The sequence below is a fragment of the Rousettus aegyptiacus genome, unplaced genomic scaffold (genome assembly GCF_014176215.1).
Source record: "Rousettus aegyptiacus isolate mRouAeg1 unplaced genomic scaffold, mRouAeg1.p scaffold_m13_p_3, whole genome shotgun sequence".
Lineage (NCBI taxonomy): Eukaryota > Metazoa > Chordata > Mammalia > Chiroptera > Pteropodidae > Rousettus > Rousettus aegyptiacus.
The window spans coordinates 84,076,627-84,103,418 of record NW_023416306.1 but is presented as its reverse complement, the minus strand read 5'-3'; the positions used below and the strand labels follow the sequence as shown (position 1 = coordinate 84,103,418).

Below are 26,792 nucleotides of genomic sequence, written 5' to 3'. Positions count from 1 at the left end.
TATATTTCCACTCTTCAATCCCTTGCCACTCTTTCCACATAGCAAGCTACTGCCAATATTCTTTGAAAATGTTACCAATCACTATAAAGTTGCCAAATCCAAAAGGCTCTTCTCAATCCCCATCCTAACACACCACATTATAGCATTTAAATGAGGTGGCCATCTTCTCATCTTTTTTGAAACTGACTTCACATGACAACTATTTTTCTTGCAATCTTCCTGATAGGCTCACTCTTCCCAGGTCACTCTGAGAACTCCTTCTCTGCTACCTCACTTTAACAATAAAAATATTCTCCCAGTTCCTGGACTCAACCCAGTGCTCTTCTATCTGGATGATTTTACATAGTCCTTTATCTATAATTCATACTGTTACCTACTATCTATGAATGCTTTTGCACTACAATGACAGAACTGGGTAGCTGTGACAGAGACCATATGGTCCAAAAAGCCAAGCATTAAAAGAAAAAGTTTGCAGTCCTTATTCTAGGCAACCACTAAAAAATAGCAAAGTATAACTTCTCAACTATTAGAGTAAAAACTCAAATAATAAAAAATAATTTTTAAAAAACCAGGAAAGGAGGGGGGATTAGAACAGATGGAACAAATGGAAAGCAAACTAAATATACCAGTAATTGTATTAAGTGTAAATGCTCCAGTTAAAAGACAAAGATTATCAGACTGGATTTTAAAATCCAACTATATGCTCTTTCAATAGACACACATATATAATATGAGGATACAGCATCTGAAAGAAAAGAGAGAAGATATATCGTGTAAATTCTAGCCAAAAGAAAGATGGTATAATCCAAAATAACATCAAGTAAAACAGAAAAGAAAGTCGAGCGAAATATCTCTTAAGCCCTTTTAGCTCTTACATACTATAATTCTAGATTTAGGCCTGAGATAAAGGTCTCTGGATATTACTTGTGACCCTGAAAAGTAAAAAACAAAAAACAAAAAAGAGAAAAAGACTATAAATTAAGAAGGAAGTGATACACTGGCAAGTAAGTAGACTAGTGGGTACTGATCAAATCTGCTATAAAGAAAAGAAGTATGAGTGAAATCTTTATTAGTTAGGGCCTTGGGTGCACATCTTTATAAATAGAATCAAGTAGAGAAGGAAAAATTGAAGACAAAGAAAAAAAGGATAACTGATAAGCCAAAGTTCTTTGGCAAGCAAGACTAAATGAGTTTTAGGTCAAAAGTAGATAGGTGTCTCTCTTAGAAAGAAAAAAGACATTATTTCATTTTCTGAAATAATAATAAAAAAAAAAAAAAGATGGGTTGAGAAAGAGCTTTTCAGGTAAGATGTGATAAGAAGGCATGTTAGATGACCTTTTTCACTAGATAAGATATGGGAGTTCCCTTTTACCTATAGTAAGTCAATACAAAGCAAAAGTCAACTTGCATGCTGAAAGAAAAACATTTTATAATATTTCAACTAAAGAAAAGGTGATGAAAGAAATAGGTTATTGTATGACACATTATGGTATAGGTACATGGAAAGCTATCAAATTTAGTCTTTCCAGTAGCTAATTCTATACCTTCGTTCATTTGAAGAACTATTTCTCCTCCCTTGTCTTCTGACACAGTTTAAATGGACCAAACTCATTCTCCAGGTAGGGTAGAAGGGTGGTACTGTGACCCAGGCCTAGGAAATCAGTTCATTCCATTCCTCCTAGTGATAGTGGCTGCTTACTATACTGAAACTTTGTAGCAACTATTAGGAAAGAAATTTTGTTTTCTACTAGGGCTGCTCATCTAGAAAGATGTACATTAGTCCCCACCCCCACCCCTCACTTATCCACAGTTTCAGTTTCCTCAGTTTCAGTTACCGCAGTCAACCGCTGTCCAAAACTATTAAATGAAAAATTCCAGATATAAACAATCACAAGTTTTAAATTGTGTGCCATTCTGAGTAATGTGATGAAATTTTATACCATCCCACTTCATCTGGCCCAGGTCGTGAATCATCCCTTTGTCCAGTGTATCCATGCTATATAAGCTACTCAACTATTAGTCACTTAGTAGCTTGTCATGGCTCCATTACCCAGGATCACCCAAAGCAAATTATTCTCCTTTTAACCTAAGGTCAATAGCAGCCTAACACTAGATCACAATGCTTACATCATTCACCTCACTTCATCTCCTCACATAGGCATTGTATCATCTCAAGAAGGATAAGTACAGAAAGATATTTTGAGAGACCGCATTCAAATAACTATTACAGTATTTTCATAATTCTATTTTATTATTAGTTATTATTGTTAATGTCTTACTGTGCCTAATTTATAAACTTTATCACAGGTATGTATGTATGGGGAAAAACAGCATATATAGGTTTTGGTACTATCCATGGTTTCAAGCATCTACTGGGGGTCTTGGAACATACCCACCATGGATGGGGATGGGGTGAAGACTATTGTAAATGTAAAGCTATTGGCAGCCATCTTCCCTGAATGCCTAAAAGAAGCCTCTCTTCAGTAAAAGAGAATGAACTAACAGCGACAGCAAAACAAACTGAATACAGCTGTGCCTCAAATAAACTCAACCACTGAACTCTTGTTAAGTCTGCCAATCAATTCCCTTCTATGCCCTGAGCCACTCTGAGTTGGCTCTCTGTTCTCTGCAATCAAAAGAACCTACTACAATAGGCGGCATTTCAGTGCAATTGAGAATATAGATATCCTTTGTTATCCAAATTCCTGATATCTAAATGTCTCACTCTAAATTCAGGAGCCAAATGTATTTGAATAAATTTTTGGATACTTTCTTCACTATGATTCTGTTTGCTATCTAAACATGGGAAACCAAATAGATTCAAATAAGGCAAATTCACTCTCCAAACTAAAGAATTAAATAGAGTTGGGTAGTGAAGGATACTTATACTGCCAGCCGCACAGAAATATGGTAAGGGATATACAATATGTCAAATGAAAAACATAAAATATAAAATTGTATTAAAGCTATAGATATGTAAAAATGGGCAAACGTATTAGGCTTTTGGGAAATCTTCAAAATTTCCTTTTATAGTTTTTACCAAAAATAAGTTTGAAATGCATTACACCTCATTTGAGTTAAACAGCAATTTTCTGAAATAAGGAAACTTTCAAATCAGAAAATCAGAGCTTAAAAAGCAAAAAAAAATCTATGACATTTATGATAAAGATGGCATTTCAAATCAGTAGAGATTACTCAATAATAATGTGGGGATAAATGACTGAGAGTAAAATTATGCATATAAAGAATTAGCACATTACTGGCACTTATATAGCAATCAGACATTGCTGTATCTTTTATAAAGAAAATTAATATTCTTTTTATTCTCTATCTCAAAGTCGTTATTTCAAAAGTATAACCTAACAGAGGGAAACAATATTGTGGACAGTTGCTGTGGTCAGTAGGGTGTGGTTCAGAATAAGACAGTTTATGATGTTATTCACTGGACTGAGTTAGAAGAGACTAATTATAGAGGAAAACTGTGGTGAAGAAAGAAAGCAGAGTTAGAATGTAGTTTCCTTTAAATTAGAAGTTCAGTTAAAAAGATGAAACAACTAAAGATTTTTAATGCAGTGTTTTTCATCTGTGTGCTAATAAAATATAATTTTCTTAAAATATATAGTTGCTTTTACTTTTTTATCATGTTCTTAAGGTAATTTTCCAAGAAGAAATAAAGAAGTATGCTTTCTCTTTCTATTTGCTTTATCACAGGGATCTACTGATGAATGATATAAGCAGAATCAGACATCATCATTCAGTAACAAGAATAGAAGGCAAGAATGAGGCAAATGTATGTCTAAAAAATAAAAGCCTATAGAAAAACTCACTCAAAGCAAAGGCCTCACCAGTACATATTAAAAGGAGAACATTCTACTATGAAGGCAGGGTCCATTTGTGGAAGATAACTGATTTTTGTAAATACCATGGGGGAGAGCTATCAAATATTTTGAACTTATTTTAGAAAAAAACTGGGAAAGTGGTATTTAAGAGCTAATATTCGTGTTTCTTCATTTTTTTAGTACTTACAATTCACATGTTCTACAAATAGCTATTACCATAATGTATAATCACATATATAAACATATATGCAACTTATTTAGGTATATAAATATTTACATTTTTATATGTATTTCACAAAGATTTTTTTTCTAACGTCCCCAAATACTCTTATAAAAACCCATTTCCTCTTCTTCCTGGGCACATAGCTAGACTACATTTCCCAACCATCCTCCATTCATCTACAATAGATTGTGACATAAATAAGAAATAAAATTTTACTGTGCAGAGCCACTGATATTTGGGGGTTGTTTTATTACAGCAGGTAGTTTACCTTGACTAATGCATTACTATAAAATCTTCCCACCCCTTTCCCTGTAAAGAATTCTGTAAGGAAGCTCCTCTTATATTCATCAGTACTATTGGTCTACCTTTAAAATATATCTATTGCTAGTCATGCTTACTGTATCAGCAACATTAATTACCTCCTTAGGAAGGGACTTTGATTGCTTGTTCATTTTTAAAGCCAGATGTTATCAAGTTATTGTTGAAAATTGCTCTTATAGAAAGTCAAATAATGAAAATAGATGAGTAAATCAGTAGGAAAAGGAAAAAAAGCTGTGGATACCTCTGATGAAAAAGATGTTTATTACCCTTTAGTGGGGAAGTCAGACAATAAACAAAAAATAATAAAATTCTAGTTCTTTGATTAAAAATAAGTTAGGATAAGGAGACGACAGTGGTGAAAGAGGATTATTTTAGATAGGGCAGTAAAGAAAACCCTCTCTGAGGAGTCGACATTTGAGCAGAGACCTCAGTGATATGAAAGAAGGGCCAGGCAGGGGGAGCAGGAAGGAAGTGTAAAGGTCCTAAAGCAAGAATAAGCTTAAATACAGATAAAAGTTCAGTGAGGCTGGAGTGGAGTGGAGTGAGGGAAAGATGAAGTTAGGCAACAGAGGTTTCAGTTTTATTTGTGTTATGGAGAGCCACTGAAGGTTGTGAATTGGAGAGTGTCATACTCTGATTTATCTTTAAAAAGGGTGACCCTACCTGTTTTGTATGAAATAGACTGAAGGGGAACAATGACAGAAGCAAAGTTATCACAATCTTTCACTAATTCAGATGAGAGAGTGATAGTGGGCTTGAACTAGGTGGTAGAGATGAGAATGGTAAAAAGTGGTTAGATTCAAGATGAGTGGTTCTTAAGAAAAGATTTCTAAATGGCCAATAAAGATATGAAAAAGAACTCGTCTGTGGTAGATTATTCAAAAATATTCACTATCTACCCTCATGTCTGATGGAGTGTACCTCCCCATCTGCTGAATTTGGGCTATGCCACATGACTCAGTTTGGAGAGTGGAAGGTGAGCAGGTACGATATAAACAAGGTCTTGACATATGCATGGCCAGCTAGGTATGCCTCCTTGCACTTGTGTCACCAACATGAGAACTGCCTCATCTAGCCTACTAGTCCCAGTAGGAAGATAAGATACAGAGCAGAGCCATCCCAGTTGACCCACAAAATCATGACCAACAAACACTATTGTTGTACATCACTGATGATTTTCACGTTGTTTGTTAAGCAGTAATAGTTGACTAATACAACATCATTAGTCACCAGAGAAATGCAAACCAAATTCACAATGCAATACCACCAAACTTCTACCAAAATAGCTTATATCCACTAAAAGTATGTACAAAAATGTTCATTTCCATGCCTTTCATAAAATGGCCAAAGAAATGAAAGCAATTAAAATGTCCATCAACAATAAAATTAATGAATGGAATACAATACAACATTAAAAAGAACAAGCTGCTAATACACACAACATGAATCTCACAGACATAATGTTGAGTCAAAAAAGACAGATACAAAAAGATACATACTAAATTACCCCATTTATGTAAAGTTCACAAACAGATAAAATAAATCTATGGTTATAAACTTCGGAAGCATGGTTCCCTTTAGGGGAGGGGGAATATGATGGTGGGTCACAAAAAGAAGACTTATGGAGTTTTATATACATTTTATATCTTGATCTGGGAGGTGGATAAGCACTTTACTATATATCTCAATAAAAAAAGTTAGCATAACTGAGATTGGTTATTTGACGTTAAAATGGTACTCCATGTAATAAATGTTAAGATTATCAGTGTAATATAGCAATTATTATTGTATAAGCTAAGAATATCTCAAAATTACACTTTACTATAATGACTAAATACCTGGGGTAAGTACAAAAATTAGAATCTAGTTTAAATATTATTCCAAAGATTAATTTTTAAAACATTACATTATTTTAACTGTTTCAAAATAAACTGACCTTCTGCCATTCTGCTGGGACACCATGTAGACTATTACCAAACATCTCTCCTTCTACAAGATATATTTCCACTGTTTTTAAAATGAGATTTTTTTTTCCCCTTAACACAACAATATGGATGGAATACTTATGAAGCTTCTGTGCTTATCCATTTAATTACTAAAATTCCAGAAGCTTCAAAATGTTTACTCATTTTAATAGTCTATAATAATGTTTATATTTTTTTACTCAGCAAATTTTCTACACTGACTGTAGAAACCCCCTAAAGTTTACAATACAATGCAGTTTGAAAGAAAAGCTAAGAATTCTACAGTTCTTTATAATTCTTAATGAAAATATAAAAACTCTACTTGTAATTAGAAAGAAAAATCATAAATGATTTTTTCTAGGTCATTTATTCTGAGGTTTCCTTTTACTAGCTCAATAACATTGGCCTATAAGACTATCAAATCACCTTTCCATAGTACTCACGTTAAAAAAACTGTACTTCAAGCAAGTAGCTTTCTCCCTTGGCTTCCATTCTCTAAATATATTAAGTGAACATTGATTTAGTGACTCCTATGAGCTCAGGAATGTCCTACACCTTAGTAGTACCTCACTTTTCGATAACTTTTTATTTCATTTATAGCTTTAAGAAAAATACCTCCTCTTTATTGAGAATACATAGTCAGACACTGCTGTGTGCTTTATGTTGCCTCATTTAATAAGAAATGTGTGCTACTGTCCTCATTTACAGATGAAGAAACCAGTTCCAGATAGGTTATGTGATGTTCCCAAGATAATATAACTAGAATGTGGATGATCTGAGATTAAAAACCAGGTTCCAATTTCTTAATCAATATGTTACACCTAGCACAAATTAGAAACATGATGATAATTAACAATAATAGCAACACTCATATGCCATTTACTATATGCTTAGATCACTTAATCCTCATAACATGCCTAATTAAATGTGTACTATTATTATCCCTGTTTACAAATCAAGAATCTGAAGCACACAGAGGTTGCCACTGCCTATAAATGGCATAGCCAGGACCTCAATGGTCTAGCCCTAGAATCTGAGTTCTTAACTACCATCTAATCTGCCTTTCATAAACTGCCTTATATTATAGTTGATAAAATACATGTCATATTTCCTCTATGAAATCATGAGCTTTTAGTGAGCAAAGATCAAGTCTTCTGATCCCGTTATACCTCAGCATTAGGTTTTCTCTAGCATAGGAACTAGTAAACAATAAAAGAAGACTAGCAGGTGCCCTCGGGCTCTAAAGGAAGGCTTCTTTGCAGTAGTAATGTTTGAGCTTGGCCTTGCCACTGAACTCCAAAATTATACATCTAATTGCTAAGTGAGTTTTTGGTAGTCTCCCCTACTAGTCTATAGGCTTGCTGAGGGCAGAGAATTTCCTTGTCTTTGTATCTGTCATACAACATTTATACCTAGTAGAAACACAAAAAAAAGTTTGCTGAATAAATATGTAAAACTCTTATTACAAAAGGCTGTACTCACAAACTCCACTCTCAAAAGAATCGATAATATAAGAGATTCATAGCAATTATATAATTTGTGATAAAACATTTATTAGACTGTTGAAGTAGACAGGAGAATGAGGAAAGATACTGATAGGCAGTAGACACATATATTACACCCAACAGTAAATACAGGAGCAAAGCAAAACAAATCAGAGACTTCTTTTTCTTAATTTACATATTCATAAATTTTTACTCCTTCCTTTAATTTTCAATAAAAATCAGGGACTAGGGAGTTCATCTATGAGTTCATCTACTTATGAGTTTTATAACTGTCTGCATATTTTGGAGGTCTTGTTGACAAAATACTCAGTGACTACAAAGTACACATCAAAATGCTGAGACTCACCATCACTTTCCACATTCTTAAACTTGTACAACAAGATTAGCACTTATTAATAATAAGTATGGCCTAGGGAATATCTTTCAACTCTACTATGCTGTCTAGGGAACACATGCTTCCATAATATGACCTCTTTCAGGTACTCAGTGGCTTTTCAGATGTGCATACTCTTAATTACCTATAAAGATTCTCAGGTATACTTTAAAGGCAGATTTGAATCTTCCACATGAATGATTCTGGGGGGCTTTCAGAGCTATGTGAGCAGTAGATCCTTTTAACAGCCCATCTCTTCTTGTTTACTTTGGGAGAAGTACCACAGGACTCTTTAGTCTTTATCCATGCTACATTTTTTATCTGTCCTGCTATTCTACCCTTTTAACAAAGATTCTAATGTTCCTTTTATTAACTATTATTGCTCAATTCCTTCATTCCAGAGATCTTAACCAACTTCCAAAATTCTTCAACAATTAAGTATTCTAAGAACAAAAAGATACCAAAAAACAAATGAACAAATTTAGATAGCTATAAGTTCTCATTCTGTAAAGGGCCAGATAATAATTATTTTACATTTTGTAAGTTATATAAAGTCTCTGTCATTTTCAGACTTTTTGTGTTTTGCTTCACTGTTTTAAATGTTTAAGAAGCTAAAAACCATTTTTAGCTCTCAGACAGTAGAAAAACAGGCCACCTGCCGGATATGGCCTGTGGGCAGTAGCTTGTCTATCATTATACTAGAAGGCTTAGGTATGCTTATTTTAGTTATCGGTAGCACACAGTGAACCCTCTGGGATGTGGTGAAAGACTATAGGATATGAAGGAGCCAACTATGCTAATATATGGGTGAAATGCTCTAGCTAAGAAGAATAGGTAGTGAAAAATGTCTAAATCAGAAACAAACTTGGCATGGTTGTGGAACAGAAAAGTGGATAGGGTGGCTAAAGCAAAGTATTCAAAGAAGAAAATGGTGAAAGACGAGATAAGAGGTACAAAGAGGTTAAATTCTGTAGTACCTCGTAAGCTGGAATTTTATTTATTCTAAATGTAATAGAAAGCCTCTGGTGTTTTGTTTGTTTTGATATACAGGAAATAATATAACCCGATTTATATTTTTAAAATGTTACTCCAATTGCTTGAAAAAGAATGAATTAGAGGAAGAGGAAGGGAGGGAGGAATAGAAGCAGGAAGACCAGTTAGGAAGTTGTTGTAGTAAACACAACAAAGATAAAGCAAACCATTTGTTCCCAGAAGTTAAAACTAAGCCACTGCTAACCACCCAGCAAGTGTGACTTTCTGTTATTTATGGAATTTATAATACTCCAAGCATTTACCTCTAAAAACCGTAAGCCCTATACCAACATTTGCTTCAGATACTTAAAAATATTTAAGTGGCTCCTGTAACTAGGACTAATGGGAAAATGTGCCTACCTCAAGCATCTACCACTGCTATTATCAGGGTAAAAAGAACATCAAAAAATCATAACCAAGTAATGTACTTGGCAACAGCCATTAGATCTAGGCATATACCCCTTGCTGTTGTAAATTTTTCCATAGAGCCAACTTATCACTTTTACTCACATCGCAAGATAATCTAAATTAAAGTATCAATCACAGTCTCATAAAAACTAAGAGAAGAAATTTAGGTTAGGAAGAGCCACACTCTGATTGAAACAAACAAATACATAAACTATAGCTAGGATTAGTTGTTTGGCAATGGTTTGTCCCATCAATGATTTTATAGCAAAAGCCTCCTGGAGTTAAAATTTAAAAAAAGAAAAGAAAAGGCACTGATATATGGCAATCTTCCTGTATTTGATAACTTTTACAGATGAAATTAAGGTATCTACTAATAGAAAGCAACCAACAGAAAATGTCAACAATGATAAGTAATACGTAAATTTGGTACCATAATCTGCTAAAATTAAAACACTCTCCGCCAAGTCTTGAAAAAAAAGATAGCTGTGTGACCTGGGACAAGTTACTTAACTTTCAATACTGGCATTTATATTATGGTCTAGTTCGGGGGTCAGCAAACTTTCTAAAGTAAAGGGCCAAACAGTAAATATGTGAAGTTTTACAGGTCATATGGTCTCTTTCCCAACACTCAACTCTGTTCTTGTAGCAGGAAAAGCTGAAATACAGAAAAAATTAACTGATAGAAAATTCAATTTAACTAGGCATTCCTGTACTAATAATAATAAAAAAATAATCATACTCCATATAGTTTATATCACCTTCACTGGAAATGAGAAGGAAGCAAAGATGAAATCACTTGAGCATGCAGCAAATGTGTTAATACTATTACAGAATTAATATAACACCACCTTTTCAATCTACACAAATGAAGAAATTAGTACAATTTTTAACTAATTTTTAACTCAAATAATAAAATAATGTCATGCTGAGGGTCCTCCTTCCAGTCAAAACACAGAAGGTCAGAAGAGTCACCCAGTTAAAAAAAAAAAAAAAAAAAAACAAGAAAAAGCTGGACAAACTGCAAAATCAATTTTTAAACCCATAAGAGAGCTAAGAACACAAAGAAGTCTAAAGAAACTCAAATCCATAGACAGATAAACTCTTTCTAGGTAAAGACAAGTGACCACTTTCAAGTGCAAAGGGGCAAATAACCAACCCTATAGACAGATATTATGGACTGAAATCCAGGAGCCCCAGAAGTAACACAACTTAAAAATTCAAAACAACTTAAAAATTCCTCCCCATGGAGCTTTCATAGAACACGAAGCAGTGTGCATAAATCTGAGGGTAGAATATGAAGGTAGAGTAGGATCTTCTGGAGAGTGGAAAGCCAAGTGCACGGCTATAAGAAATCTCTATAATCTAGCTATACTAAAATCCCAAGCTCTGTTGCAGGGTGGAGACTGAATCCATCCTCAAAACACTGGAAAACAAAATTAACTATAGTTGTAACCCAGCCCAGTTACAATTTAATTTCATATCAGAATGAAGACACTAGCCCCTAATGCTTTTGGTATGTCTTAGGAGTCAGCATGCATTTTTCCAGGATGGAAGCAGTTGTAAACTTCATTATCACTGTTCTTTTCATATGTGATATACATAAAGTAAAAATTACAAGATATTCAAAGAATCATGAAAATGTGACCCATAGGCGAAACAAACCCAACACATGACCCAGATGTGGGAACTAGCAAAGACTTCAAAATAAATCTTGTAAATATAAGTTTGAGAAAAGTATGGATTTAATATATTTTGGCAGAGAAATAGAAACTCTAAAAAAAAGCCAAATAGATATTCTCGAAATCTAAATTACAATATCTGAAATAATAAAGTTCACTGAATAGGCTTAACAACAGATATGATACAGAAAAGATCAATGAATTCAAGAGATAAATAGAAATTATCCAAACTAAAGCACAGAGAAAAAAGAATTTTAAAAAGTTCAGGCTTAGAGAGTCAGAGACTTGTGTGAGGCAATATCACACAAGTGTGGAAAGAGATGAAAATAAGAATGGAACATAAGAAATATTTCAAGAGATATTGGCAGAATTTTTCCAAATTTGATGTAAAAGTAAACTCACAGATTGAAATAAAAAAGTTCAGCAAATCATAAACAAAATAAATACAAAGAAAAACTGCACCTAGGTACATCATAGTAAAACTGCTTAAAATCAAAAACAGAAAAAATTTTAAAGGTATCCAAAGAAAAATGACACATTACATTCAGAATAACAAGAATAGCTGATTTTCATCAAAAACAACAGAAGCTAAAAGACAATATAGTAGATAATGTATTTTAATTGCTAAAAGGAAAAAACTGCCAAAGTAGAATTCTAGACCTTACAAAAAATATTCTGTAACATGGTTAAGATAAAAATATTTTCAGACACACACACGCTGAGAGAACTCATCACCAGCAGACATATAAGAAATACTAAAGAAATTTCTTCAGGCATAAAAAAAAATAAATTCTCAAATAGAAATCTGGATCTACAGGAAAGAATGAAAAGCACCAGAAAATACTGGGAACAAGAAGGTACATCCACTCTCGCCACTTCTATTCAATGTATTGGAGGTAATAACCAAGGCAATGAAGCAAGAAAAAGAACTGCAGGCATAAAAATTGGGAAAGAAGAAGTAAAACTATCTTCATTCTCAGGTAACATGACATTATTCACAGAAGATCCAAAGGAACAGGCAAACTACTAAAGCTAATAATTTAAGTTTCAAGGTTCAAATGACACAAGGTCAACATACACAAATCAAGTAAATTCTAATTTCTAACATGAAATAATTCAAAAAATAAAAAATTTAAAAATACCATTTACAGTAGTCAAATAACAAAAGAGCAACAAATTTAGCAAAAAGATGTAAAAGATCTCTAAACTGAAAACTGAAACTTTGCTGTAAGTAAAGACAATCTCAATAAATACAGAGATACATCATATTCGCAAATAGGAAGACTCAATATTTTTAAGATGCAAACTTTCCCCAAGTTGATCTATAAATGCAACACAACCAATTAAAATCCCAGCAAGTTATTTTGTGAATATTGGCATACTGATTACAAAGTTTATTTAGCAAGGCAAAAAACCCAGAACAGCCAACATAATATTGGAGAAAAACAAGGAAGAAGAAAAACAAGACTTCAAGACTTATTATAAAGCTACAATAATTAAGACAGTTGATACTACTAAAGGATAGACAAACAGATCAATGGAACAGAAAAAGAATCCGAGAAACAGACCCACACAAATATAGTCAACAGATCTTCAACAAAGGAGCAAAGGCAATTCAATGAAGGCTAGTCTTTTCAACAAATGGTGCTGGAACAACTAAATTTCTACATAAAAAAAAAATAAGAATATAGACATAAACCTTATACTTTTCACAACATGGATCACAGACCTAAATGTAAAATAAAAACTATAAAATTCCTAGAATATAGCATAGGGGGAAATCTAGATAACCTTGGGTTTGGTAATGAATTTTTAAATAAAACATTGAAAGTAAAAGCAATGAAAAAATCTCACATTGTACTTCATTAAAATTGAATTCCGCTCTGCAAAAGGCACTGGTAATAAAATAAAAATACAAGCCACAGACTGGAAGAAAAATCTTTGCAAAACACCTATTTGATAAAGGATTGGTATTGAAAATATACAAAGAACTATTAAAACTTAACGATAAGGAAACAAACAACTGAATTAAAATAGGCAAAATGGGGAAAAGATATGGACACCTTCTCTTCAAAGAAGATATACATACGGCAAATGAGCATGTGAAAAGATGCTCAACATAATATGTCATTAGCGAATTGAAAATTAAAAGAACAGTGAGATAGTACTATAACTTATTAAAATAATAAAAATCCAAAGCAATGTCAACACCAAATGCTGGTGAGGATCTAAAGCAATTCTCACTCATTGCTGATGGAAATGCAAACTAATACAGCCACTTTAGAAGACAATTTGGCAGTTTCTTATAAACTAAACATACTCTCATTATACAATCCAGCAATCTCATTCCTTGATATTTACTCAAGTGAGTTGAAAACTTATATCCACACAAAAGTCTGTCGACAATGTTCATAGCAACTTTATTCATAATTGCCAGAACTTGGAAGCAACCAAGATGTTTTTCAAAAATGAATGGATAAACAAATCATGGTATCTATACAATGTAATAATTGCTGACAAAGATAAATGAGCTATCAAGACATGAAAATACAAGAAGGAACCTTAAATGTACATTACTAAGTGAACGAACCCAATCTGAAAAGCCTTCATACTGGATGTTTTCAATTATATGACATTTTGGAAAAGGCAAAAATATTAAGACAATAAAATAATCAGTTTTGCCACGGGTTCAGAGGAAGGATGGAGGGATGAATAGATAGGTGAAGCACAGATTTTAGGAAAGTGAAACTATTCGGTATGATACCATAATGGTGGAGACATGTCTCTATGCATTTGTCAAAACCCACAGGATGTACGACACAAAGAGTGAAACCTAACTATTAATGTATCAATATTGGCATATCACTTGTAACAAACAGACCAAACTAAGACAAGATGCTAATAACAGAAGAAACTGAAGGGATGGGGTGAAGAGATATATGGGAACTCTCTGTACTTTCTGCTTAATTTTTCTATAAACTTAGAACTACTATAAAAAAAAAGTCTACTAATTAAAAATAAATTTTTAACGTGTTTATAAAGTCATCAACTCATACACTCTCAAGATTTAGGTGTTTTACTGTATGTAAGCTATACCTCAATTTTCAAAACTGAAATACTAAACAGTTCTTTAGACCCTTTATTTGAAAATGAATATAGAACAAAAGACATGTTTATATTCTTTAAAACAAGATGATATATGTTCTGCCAAGTGCATGTATGTGTATATAAGTAAACGCAGAGGAATTATCTGAAAAGATATATAATAATCCATAGCATCCCTATACTCTAATAATGAATTGTCAGAAAAAGAAATGGAAAAAACTAATTCCTTTTGCAATTACAACAAAAAATAAAATACCTAAGAATAAACCTAAACATGTAAAGGACATATATAATTAAAACTACAAGACCCTATTCAAAGAAATTGAAGAAGACACAAAGAAATAGAAAAATATTCTGTTTTCTTGGATTGGAAGAATCAACATAGTTAAAATGGCCTTATTACCTAAAGCATTATATAGATTTAATGCAATCTCCATCAAAATCCTATCAGCACTTTTTAAAGAAATTGAATTAAAAATCATCAGATTTGTATGGAAGCACAAAAGACCCCGAAATACCAAAGCCATCCTGAGAAGGAAAAACGAGGCTGGAGGTATCACTCTGTTCAACTTCAAATTGTACTACAAAGCAACGATAATCAAAACGGCATGGTACTGGCAGAAAAATAGACACACAGACCAATGGAACAGAACTGAGAGTCCAGAAGTAAACCTCCGTTTATATGGGCACATAATTTTTGACAAAGGAGTCAAAAACATACAGTGGAGAAAGGAAAGTCTCTTCAATAAATGCTGCTGGGAAAACTGGAAAGCCACCTACAAAAGAATGAAACTAGGCTGTTGTCCATCACCACACACCAAAATTAACTCAAAATGGATTCAGGACTTGAATAGAAGACCTGAAACAATAAACTGCATACAAGAAAACATAGAAATTCAACTCATAAACCTTGGACTTGAAGAGTATTTTATGAATTTGACCTCGAAGGCAAGGGAAGTAAAAGCAAAAATAAATGAATGGGACTATATCAAACTAAAAAGCTTCTACACAGAAAAGGAAACCATTAACAAGGCAAAAAAGACAACCATCTGAATGGGAAAATATATTTGCAAACAATGCCTCCGATAAGGGGCTAATATCCAAAATATACAAAGAATTCATACAACTCTATAACAACGACAAAAAAACAACAACTAATCCAATTTAAAAAATGGGCAGAGGACTTGCACAGACACTTCTCCCAAGAAGACATACAAATGGCCAACAAACTTATGAAAGGATGTTCAACATCACTAGTGATTAAGGAAATGCAAATCAAAACCACAATGAGATACTATCTCACACCAGTTAGAATGGCTATTATCAAAAGTAGTAAGTGTTGGAGAGAATGTGGAGAAAAAGGAACCCTCATACACTGCTGGTGGGACTGCAAATTGGTACAGCCACTATGGAAAACAGTATGGAGATTCCACAGAAAACTAAGAATTATCTACCATATGATCCAGCAATCACCCTATTGGGTATTTACCCCAAAGACTTGAAAACACATCTCTGAAAAGATATTTGCAAACCAATGTTCATAGCAGTGTTATTCACAATGGCCAGGACATAGAAACAACCAAAGTGTCTTACAATACAGGACTGGATAAAGAAGATGCGGTACATATATACAATGGAATATTACTCAGTTCTAAGAAGAGATGAAATACTGCCATTTGCGACGACATGGATGGGCTTTGAGATAATCCTGCTAAGGAAAAGAAGCCAGACAGAAAAAGTTGAAAACCACATGACATCACTTATTTGTGGGATATAAACCTAAAAGCAACAAACAAACATGACAAATAAACAGAGACTCATAGACACAGACAGTAGACTAGTGGTTACCAGGGGGTGGGGGTAGGGGGAAGGTAGATTGGGTAAAAGGGGTCACATAAGTGGTGACAGAAAGAAATCTAACTCTGGGCAGTAACACACAATGCAATATATATATGACTTCCTGTTAAATTGTACACTTGAAACTTACTGGATTTCATTAACCAATGTCACCATAATAAATTAAAAAATAGTAATAAAATAAAACAGGATTATGTATATTCTACAAGTGCATATATGTGCATATAAGTAAATGCATAGAGTGGTTAACAATCTGAAAAGAGCAGCACTAGGAAGTAATAGTACAGAAAAACAGCACCACTGTGAAGAGAACAAGGTGGAAGAACAGGGCGGGGGCGGGGGCGGGCGGAATACCTAATCTGTATGTCTTAATCTTTGTTAGGAGAATCTATATTAATTTTTTTAAGTTGGCAATTCTAGGTTTTAAATGCAAGTTTCAGAATTTTACAACTATCTCAAAATGTTTCTAACCTTTAAGAATAAACAGCCTTGGCATTAATTAACATTGGACGTAGTTATCTGTAACTATTTCCACATCTTAAAAGAATTTTAAATCATTCAATTGTGAATGACCAGGCAACAAACAAGTATTACTTATTGATTCCTACTTTATCAATAACTCCGTTCCTACAATGATTATAGTATTTCCATTGCACTCTCCTCTTTCATTACTTAGCTGACTGCTAGATGCCCCTCTTTTCCAAAAATACCCACAGAACACCAAGTGTAGAGTCTGACACACTGGATGAATATTGTAATAGTGATTTTGTTATACAACATTCAACAGTATCATTTCAGAATATGCAAAGAACTGATCTGAGCATATGCTATTATGACACGGTTAACTATCAAAACTATCTCGTGCTTGTCTTTTCTTTCTTATATTCTTTTTCACCATGCCTTTCTTTAGACAAAATTTAGTTTCTACTCTGTTCAGTTGTTTGGGTTTACCCTATTGCTGTTATGGACTGAACTGTGTTCCCCTGAAATTCATGTTGAAACCCCAACCCCCAATGTATGTGGAGACAGGACCTTTAAAGAGGCTGTTAGGGTTAAATGAGGTCACAGGGTGGGATACTAATCCAATAGGACTGCTATCCTTATAAAAAGAGGAAGAGATACCAGGGATGCACATGCACAAAAGGCTATGTGAGGGCACAAACCAAGGAGAAGCCTTAGAAGAAACCAAACCTGCAAATACCTTAACCTTGGACTTTCAGCCTCCAAAACTGAGAAAATTCCTGCTGTTTAAGCTATCCAGTCTGTGATATTTTGTTATGGCAGCCCTAAGCAAATTAATACAGCTATGCAGCAGTTTTTTGCCATCGCCTAAGAAATACAATGCCTTCTATGCCTAGTATCATATATGTACGACTTTCTTTTTCCAACAGAGCTTCAAATACTATATTCAAGCTCCTTTCTCTTCCATCCTCTCAATTAGGATCATTTCTGTTCTCTGCTCTTAGTATTTAACACCATCAGAAGTCTGTTTCCAACAAACTATCAAATTTGTAATCTGACATATTTGCCACTTGCCACTATCAGACCTTTTTCCCCATCACTTACTCCTTTACCAAATGCCTCATGTATACTCCTCAGACTTGGCAGCCTTAACAATTAGGCACTTAGAAGAATCACCAACCAGAGAGCATTTCTGGTCAGTGAACAATCCAATAATAACATGCTAGTATCTGTCGATAATTTATCTTATTGTTTACACCAGTGGACTATTTTTTTCTGACTGTTGCAGCTATTACTTGAGTTGAGAAAATTCAAATGTTAACTCTAGGTAGCTTAATAAAGTGGAAAATACTGCTTTTCAAATACTACCAAGAGAGTCCAGCTTTGCTGACTACCATCAACAAACCATGTGCTATGAGTTAATTTCTCGACTTATATTAACATATCTGTGCTCATTTATCGAATCATCCAGTTTACCTTCTCTGACCAATGATGTGCACTTCTGCAAAGCAATAGCCTTCCAAAGGTAGGAATATCATCAGAGAACAGAGTATCCCTTACCAACTTAAGAATAGAGCCTAAAGTTTTATTCTCATTAGAATAGTACACTAAACAACTAAGCTATGATTCAAAATGCTCATCAAATATTGCCTTTCTGCCTCAACAGTCAAAACATTGAGGAAAATGGATCGTTTTTATTCCCTCCAGATCTTGACATTATCAACAGCAATGTCACCAAATCACAGAAAAGTTCAATTTAAAGGGTTTTCTTGGGTTTTGGTCCTAAAATATTTAAAAGGAGCCATCATTCACTATGTGTCAAAAACTATATTACACCGGGGTGGCTCCATAGTGTAGTGGTTAGCACGTCTACTTTACACGCAGAAAGTCCTAGGTTTGCACCCCAGGTGGAGCCACAGATCAGGCCCAGGTGCGCCAGGCCCCCCTAGTGCACTGGGGAAAACTATATTACACCAATGGCTTCGAGTAGGATTATAAATACTCTTACCTCTGTTTTGTTAAGCTGTGAGATAACAGTGCTAAATTAACTTATAAAGAATGACTATTCATGGAAAGAAATTACTAGTTTTAGGTAAAATAAAAATGAAAGTTAATCATTATTTTACAGTATGGTAGTCATTATTTTACTGCATAGACTCAGATAGATAGCAAGACACAAATTACTTATTACCAAGCATTTACTTATTAGTAAAATTTCAGTTATTCTAAACTTTTAAAAGTTATTCTAGAAATCTAAGTTTTCCAAAGAACTGGAATTTCAACTTTTTAAGCATTAGAAGTTGTTGTTTTCAGATACTCTATATTAAATTATTCCTACAACATATTTCAAAGTTTATATCTTTTTAAGCAGAGTATAATGAATATAATTTATGTGTTTATGTTTTCACTTATATGCAGAATCTAAGGAACAAAAAGAACAAACTAATCAAAAACAGACTCACAAATATAGAGGACAATCTGGTAACAGCCAGAGGGGAGGGGTGTTGGGGAGGGCAGAGAGAATGGAGTGAAGGGTTAAAGAATTACAAATCTGTAGTTGATAAATGGTCACAGGGATGAGGAGCACGGCATAGGGAATGCAGTTAGCATTAATGTATTGGCTACATGGAGAGCCAAAAATGAGAAAAAGCAATTATGGGAATCATTTTATGAACTATATAAACATCTAACCAATGTATTGTATACTTGAAACTAATAAAATATAAAAAAAGAATTTGGAAAATTGCAATAAATGTCAATTTTTATATGATAGTGACATTCATAGAAACTACTGATATACATGAGCAAAGTTGTCTGTCCCTATCCTCAATATCACCAGATTGGCTTACTTTTAGTTTATAGAAAAGCTTTTCATGCTGTCAGCATAACAACCTACAAATGCCCCTCTGTTTTCACTGCTGCCTCTAATCCATGTGACCTTAGAAACCAAATACTTATTTGAATTGTCTAAAATAAAACGAATCTCTAAATGAAAGACTGAGGGATTCTCATATAAGTATAGAAATGTTAACCATATATTTTCATAAAACCTCCATTAACCATTTAGAGACTTTTTTTTGCAACATAATTTTATGGGGAAAATATGGGCTTAGTAGTCACACAGGAGTTCAGATCCTACTTTTAACACTTATTAGCTGTGTAATCCTCAGTAAATAACAAACCATCTTCCCTAAATGTTTGCATACTTATTATAAGAAATTACCAACATCACCTCACTCACAGTTGCTATGAAATTAAATGCAATACTATGTATAAAAAATGACTGCTACAAAGTAGATGTACAATAAAGGTCTACTTTCACCTTTGATTCATATAGTTAATATGGCAAATTTACTGAATTTCACTGTTTTTTATACAGTCAGCAAAATTTTCCATTTCTTTTTCAACATTTTTCAGTTCTCAAGTATCTATATGATCTTAGCTTTCCCTGCCAAATAGCTTGAGTATTTTATGCCCTTCTTGTCCTCAGTAACAGATACTTCTCTTGCATGACCCAAGCAGCAGACTGGGTCTTTAAGACCGTACTGGAAATATGGGAATCAGTGTCCAATCCTAATTGTTCACATCCCTAGATCATAAACAAGCTCCCTAAAGTCAAAGTCACGGTGCTACTAGTAATATAATTTGGGGGCAAGCTACTCCCTCTCTGAGACTTAATTTCTTCATTTTCAAAAAAAGAATATCAATCTCCAATAATATGGCCAATTATTTAAAACAAAACACCCACTGAAATTTTAAGAACTAAATAAGATAGAAAATATATATCCTTAAAAGTATCAAGCTGACAAGGTAGTAAGAAATTATAAAGCCAAAACATAAGAGCAAGCATGAATTCTAGGAGGTAAGCAGAGTTCTGACTGAAGCCAAACTTGGGCTTTGGTTTTCACAGTCTCATAAAGATAAAAGCCAAGCCACAGGCCCACCCTATGTAGTGAGTCTGATAGGAGACCCTATACCATATGACTGGGCCCCATAAAATGAACCAAAATAAACATGTTCCATTCTAACTTATCCCCTAAGAACTGCAAGAAAAATTGCTTTGGCACTGAGCTGTAAAGGAAAAGAGGAAAGAAGAGTTCTTGACCAGTTATAACTTTTTCTGTAAAGGGACAGATATAAATATTTTAGGCTTTAAAGGCCATATGATCTCTGTTGCAACCACTCAACTCTGTCATAGCATAAAAACTGCCACAGACAATACAGGAATAAATAAGTATGGCTGCATTCCAATAAAACTATTCATGAGCACTGAAATTTGAGCTTCATGTTGCAAAATATCACTTTCCCAATTATTTAAAAATGTAAAAACCATTCTTAGCTTTCCACCTTACAAAAACAGGTGGTACAGGCCACAATCTACCTTGAGTTATAACTAAGATACACACCTGGACTGCTCCTACCCTATACACACATACAGATTTGTGACTCTAATTCACATCACTTGGATAACACAAAAAACTCAAGTTATAGACATCTATGAGACGCATGTCTAAATTTCACAAATAATGTTCCAAGAAAAGACATTATTTATAAGCAAGAAGGAAACAAAGCACCATGAAAGGAGAAAAACAGACATGCAAAAATTTCAGATACAGGAAATGATCATACAAAAAATATATAAAATAACTGTTTACTAATATTTAAAGCAATAAAGAAGCCTGAAAATATCTGAAAGGGCCAACAACCACAAAAAATTACTTGGAAGATTTGAAAAAGAAATTTTAAAAACTTATAAAATTGTAAAACACAACTGAAATCAAAAAGCGGAATGGCTGAAGAGAAATTAGTGTACTAAAAGACATATCTAAAGAAATCATACATAGTGAAAGAAGAAAAATATTGTAAAAACAAGGTTAAGAAACATGTAAGGGAGAAAATCTAACATATGTAAATTAGAGATGTACAAAAAGAAAGAACACTGGAGTCATAACACCATGTTCTTTGAAAACAAACAGAATTCAGTACCAAAAAAAAAGACTAGAAAAAAGTGGTATTTCTCACACCAATATATATCCCACCCCACACAGCCTTCCACAACGTGACACTGGCACATTTCCCTAAGTTCTCTCCCCCTTGAACTTAGATGGAACTTTGTAACTGTCTAGACCAAAAGAATGCAGTGAAGTGAAGCTGAGTGATTTCTGAGGCTAGGTTATAAACAGTACATTGCAGCACAGCTTCTACCTGGTGCCTTCTTTCTCAGGAATTCCAGTAGTCATACCGTAACAACACTTAAAAAGCTCCACAGAAAAACCCACATGGAAAGGAACTGAGGCAGAACTGCCAAACTGCACTGCTCCTGAATTCCCAACCCACAAAAACTGGTATTGTTAATGATTCACAAAGTTTTGGGCTTAACTTATTATGCTGCAATAGATAACATATTTTACTTTCTCATAAAAACATTCACATAGTTGTAAAATATAGTCAAAATAATCCATGTGGCAAATAAGTAAACAGAAAATATTTTGAATTAAACTATAACAAAAATATTACATTTCAAACTTGTGAGATGAAGCCAAAGCAATACTTTACAGGAAAACCTGTAACCCTAAATAGGTATAATAGGAAAAAAATAGGAAACTGTTTATTCGAGAAGGTAGAAAGAAAAATAAATAAAAATCATAAAAAATAATAATAAAATGTAAAAAGGTAGAAAGAAAATAACAAAATAAACCTGGGACAAGTAAAACAAAATAAGACACAAGAAATAAAAAGAAAATGTACAATGGAAAGGCCAAAAGCCAAAAGTTGGGTCTTTGAAAAAACTATGAATTGGCAAACCTCTGGCAAGAATGAGGAAAAAAAGGGAAAGGGATTAGGAATGAAAAGGTGGAGGGAAACTACCAATACTGCAAATATTACAATAGTAAGAGGACTTTTGATTTAGATGAAACTGAAAAAAAAAATCCTAAAAAAGATATAATTTAGGAAATTTAAGGTACAGATAACCTGAATGGTTCCATAAAAAAAAAAATGACTCTATTAAAAAAAAAAAAAAAACCTCACAAAGAAAACTCCAGAGCCACACTACTTTACCAGCAAGTTTTCCCAAATACTCAAGAAATAAATAATTCAATCATAAGTAAATTCTTCTCAGTTTTTTTCATGAGGCTGGCATAACTCTGAAACCAAAAAATCTGGCAGAGACCAGACAAGAAAGAAAAATCATAAGCTAATCTTATTCTTGAAATTGACTGCAAAAATTCCAAACAAATATTAGCAAATAAAATGTGGCAAACAAGATAAGTAAAATATGCTATAATCAAGGTAGGTATATCCCAGGAAAGATAAATATGATAATAATCAGAAAGCCAATTAAAATAATCGAATATATTTAAGAAATCCATAAATAGTCCATGTTTGTTAATGTCTTTAAAGGAATCTTAGCAAACTAAGAATAGTAGGAAACCCTTAATCTGATAAAAAAAAAAAAAGTATCTACAAAAACCTACAGATTACTTAACGGAGAAAGGCTGAACGTTTTCCTTTGAGATCATGAACAAGACAAGATGGACCCATATCTACTTCTATCAACATTATAATGGAGATCTCAGGCAGCATAGGAAAGCAAGAAAAAAATAATGAAAGGTATAAGGATTTGAAACAACAAATAAACTGTTCACTATCTGCATATGACATAATTAATAATATAAAAATATGGAAGAATCTGTAGATAATCTTATTATTCTATAATTTAACAGATACAAGTTGATATTAATTTTATCTCTATACGTCAGCAACAATTAGAAAATAATCTTTTAAAGATATATCATTACTTACAACTGCATCAGAAAATATAAAGTGCTCAAGAATAAATCTAACAATGTACAAAACCTCTACCAAAAAAAAAGAGACTTTATTATGAATAATTACAGATACAGAGAGATATCCATGTTCACAGACTGAAAAATTCAATGTTGGAAAAATGTCAGTTCTACCAAATTAATATAGAATCAATTCAATCTCAATAAAAATCCCAAATGTTACTTTTATTGTATTTTTTTTCCTGTGGAATTTGACACAGTGATCCTAATATATATATATATATACACACACATATACACACACAATGGGGCAACACAATCAAGACTCTTCTGAAGACCACCACAAAGTGGGAAGACTTGCCTTACCAGATAGCATAATTTATAAAATTATAAGTAGATGGTGTGTTACTAGTACAGGAAAAAATAAGCAGACCAATAGAACAAAGGAGCAAGTCCAGAAACAGAGCTACTTGATACATCTGATGTGGAACTACAGATCAGCAGAGAAAAGATGAACTTTTCAAAATCGATGCTGGAATAAAGTATCTATTTGGAGTAGGAGAGAATGAGATCGGAATTCACATTAATTCACAAGATCTATTTCAGGTAAAAACCAAATTTGTGAAAGGCTAAAACTTAAAAACTCTTAGAAGATAATGTTGGAGAACACCTTCTTTATTTCAGCCTAGGAAAGGGTTTCTTTAAAAGAATTCAAAAAGCACAAGCCAAAGTTGATAAGTTCAACTACACAGAACTGAGAAATTATGTTGATCAACAGGCATCATCGAAAGTGAAATAACAATCCCCAAATAGAAGATACTTGTAAAAGGTGTAACTGAACGCCCAGTATCCAAAACACAGAATTACTAAAACTTAGTAAGAAAAGCACAGACCATCTCATAGAAAAAAAATTAGACCAACAATTTGAACAGGCCTGGCGAAAGAAAAAAACTCGATGACTGTGAAAAGGTGTTCCACATATGTCAATTGTAATTGAAAACATTATTTAAAAAAAGAAAAGATGTTTGACTTCATTAGTAATCATGTAAATATAAATTAAAATCATGAGATAACGTATCATCACATCCTTCAGACTGGCAACAGTAAGAGTATGACAATATAAATGAAGTGTTGAGAAAATAAGAGCAATGGGAAATTTCATACATTGTGTTGGTAGAAGTATAAATTAAAGTAATTTTGAAAAACACTTTACCATTATCAAATTTGATATGTGCATACCTTGCAACCCAACAATTCCATTCCTAGAATTCTAGAGAAACATTTGTGTACTTGCAAACATGAAACAGGTACAAGAGCACTCACCATCAAATTGTGTAACAGCAAGAAACTGAAATCAATTCAAATGTCCATCAAACCTAGAATGAATAAACTGTAGTATAATCACAGAACGGAATACTTTACCACAATGAAATCTAATCAGCTATCATGGCTAACTACAACAATCTGGAATTAATTTCACAAATGCTAAACTAAATTTTTAAAATCACATAAAATACTCATATGAAGTTCAAAAACAGGGAAAACTATATTGTTTAAGGATATTTACTGGGAATTTCAAATTAGGAAGCAAAAAATGATATTCACAAAGGTCAAGATAACAGCTACCTCCACAAAGGGGGTATGTTGGCATGGGCAGGGTGAGGTAACGGGGAAGTCTAGACAACAAAAATATTCAAAATTTTCTCTAAACTGCATGTTTCATTCACTCTCCTGTATATATGAATAAAAAGGAAAATGACTGCATATGATTGCTATGGTAATTTCATTCAATAAAGCAACCTATGATTTTACACAATTACAGTTAATATACCATGGTAACTAAAATTTAAACTGTATTGTTGGGAACTTAGTATTATTTACTTAATGGTGGTAATTAAAATTTGTGCATATCAGAACAATGAAAACGAAATGTAAAATGAAAAGAATTTTTTTAATTAAAAAATAATAAAAAATAAAGCAACCTATGTAAGCTTAGTACCTAGTGTGCATTTAAAAAAAAAAAAAAACCACTATAATAACACAAACTTTCTGTGTCTTTCAAAGTGCCTAACACCACAAGTTGCTCCTAATAGATGCTCAAATATTTTGTTCGGTAAATGAAACAAATTCTTTTCAATCGTTGGAGTAAAGACAATTTAGGTCTACATGGTTAGGTTCCCTAACTTCTGATTTCTATTTCACATGCTCAGAGCTTGAATTCCTAGTATCCTAACAGGTAACCCTACCTCTCCCTTCAGTATTCCTGACCTCTTAATTCCTAACACTCATATTATATATCTTATCTGTCTACTCAATGGCAAGTAGCTGTCCACTGAATGCTTAGAATCCTATAATCTGAGAGATTCAAAGCCGAAAAGACAAAAAAGAAAGGTTTAAAGTTAAGGAGAGAGGAATATGTGGGAAGAAAAACAATGAGGACAGAACTTGAGTTACCCTTACATGAGAACACCCAGGACATTAGGTTTTTACCAAGAAGCATTGAGAGAGTCAGAAGGTAAATCATCTATTGTCCCTTTGTTAAAACAGATTAACAATCACTGATATCAATCATCTATTTCTGCTGACATTCTCTTAACAACAACAACAACAATGAAAACACAACAAAGCCCACGAAGACTGTAAGTCTCTCTGGAACGAATCGACTTGTCAATTACTTGGGGAAGAAACTGTTATTTTGTAATTAATTTATTCAACAAGCATTATTTATAGTTCAAAATATTAAACACAAATATACATCAGATCCAAACTCATTAATAAAATTATATCAACACAAGAAAATATTATGCCTCCATAAAAAAGAATGAGAAAGATCTGTATGTACCAAATTTTGTATGTACCAATATGGAGTGCTCTCCAGAATTTAGTAAGTGAAAAAGAAAAAAAAAAGAGGTCGAAAACAGTGTATATATAGTATGTTACATTTGCTGTATGAAAATAGACATCTCATTTTTAAAAGAAAAAATACTGGAGTGATTGATCAGAAACTTACAAAAATGGTTACATATAGGGGAGTATGAAAGAAACAGAGTAGAGGGATGGAGATAAAAATGATATTTCTACATATACTTTTCATTTGGTTTCTCCTTTTTAACTGTGTTTTACATATTCAAAGGATAACATTAAATCAAAAACAAAAGCAAAACCTAAAATAAAAAACAAACAGACCTAACTACATATTAAATTGGTAAAAATCACATTGAGATAATAACGATTTC

At 33.1% G+C, this 26,792-nt stretch overlaps 1 protein-coding gene across 10 annotated transcripts in view; it reads right to left on the bottom strand.

Annotated features, from left to right (window-relative positions):
* The window catches only part of MYO9A (myosin IXA), a 224,161-nt gene that overhangs the window by 188,869 nt on the left and 8,500 nt on the right, over window positions 1-26,792 (bottom strand). The window contains exon 1 of one of the 10 annotated variants that reach the window (XM_036217680.1): window positions 24,880-24,908. The exons of the other annotated variants lie outside the window; for them this stretch is intronic. The gene's annotated coding sequence lies outside the window, so the exon portion shown is untranslated. Of the gene's footprint in view, window positions 1-24,879; window positions 24,909-26,792 lie in introns of those variants that run through there. 10 annotated transcript variants of the gene reach the window in all.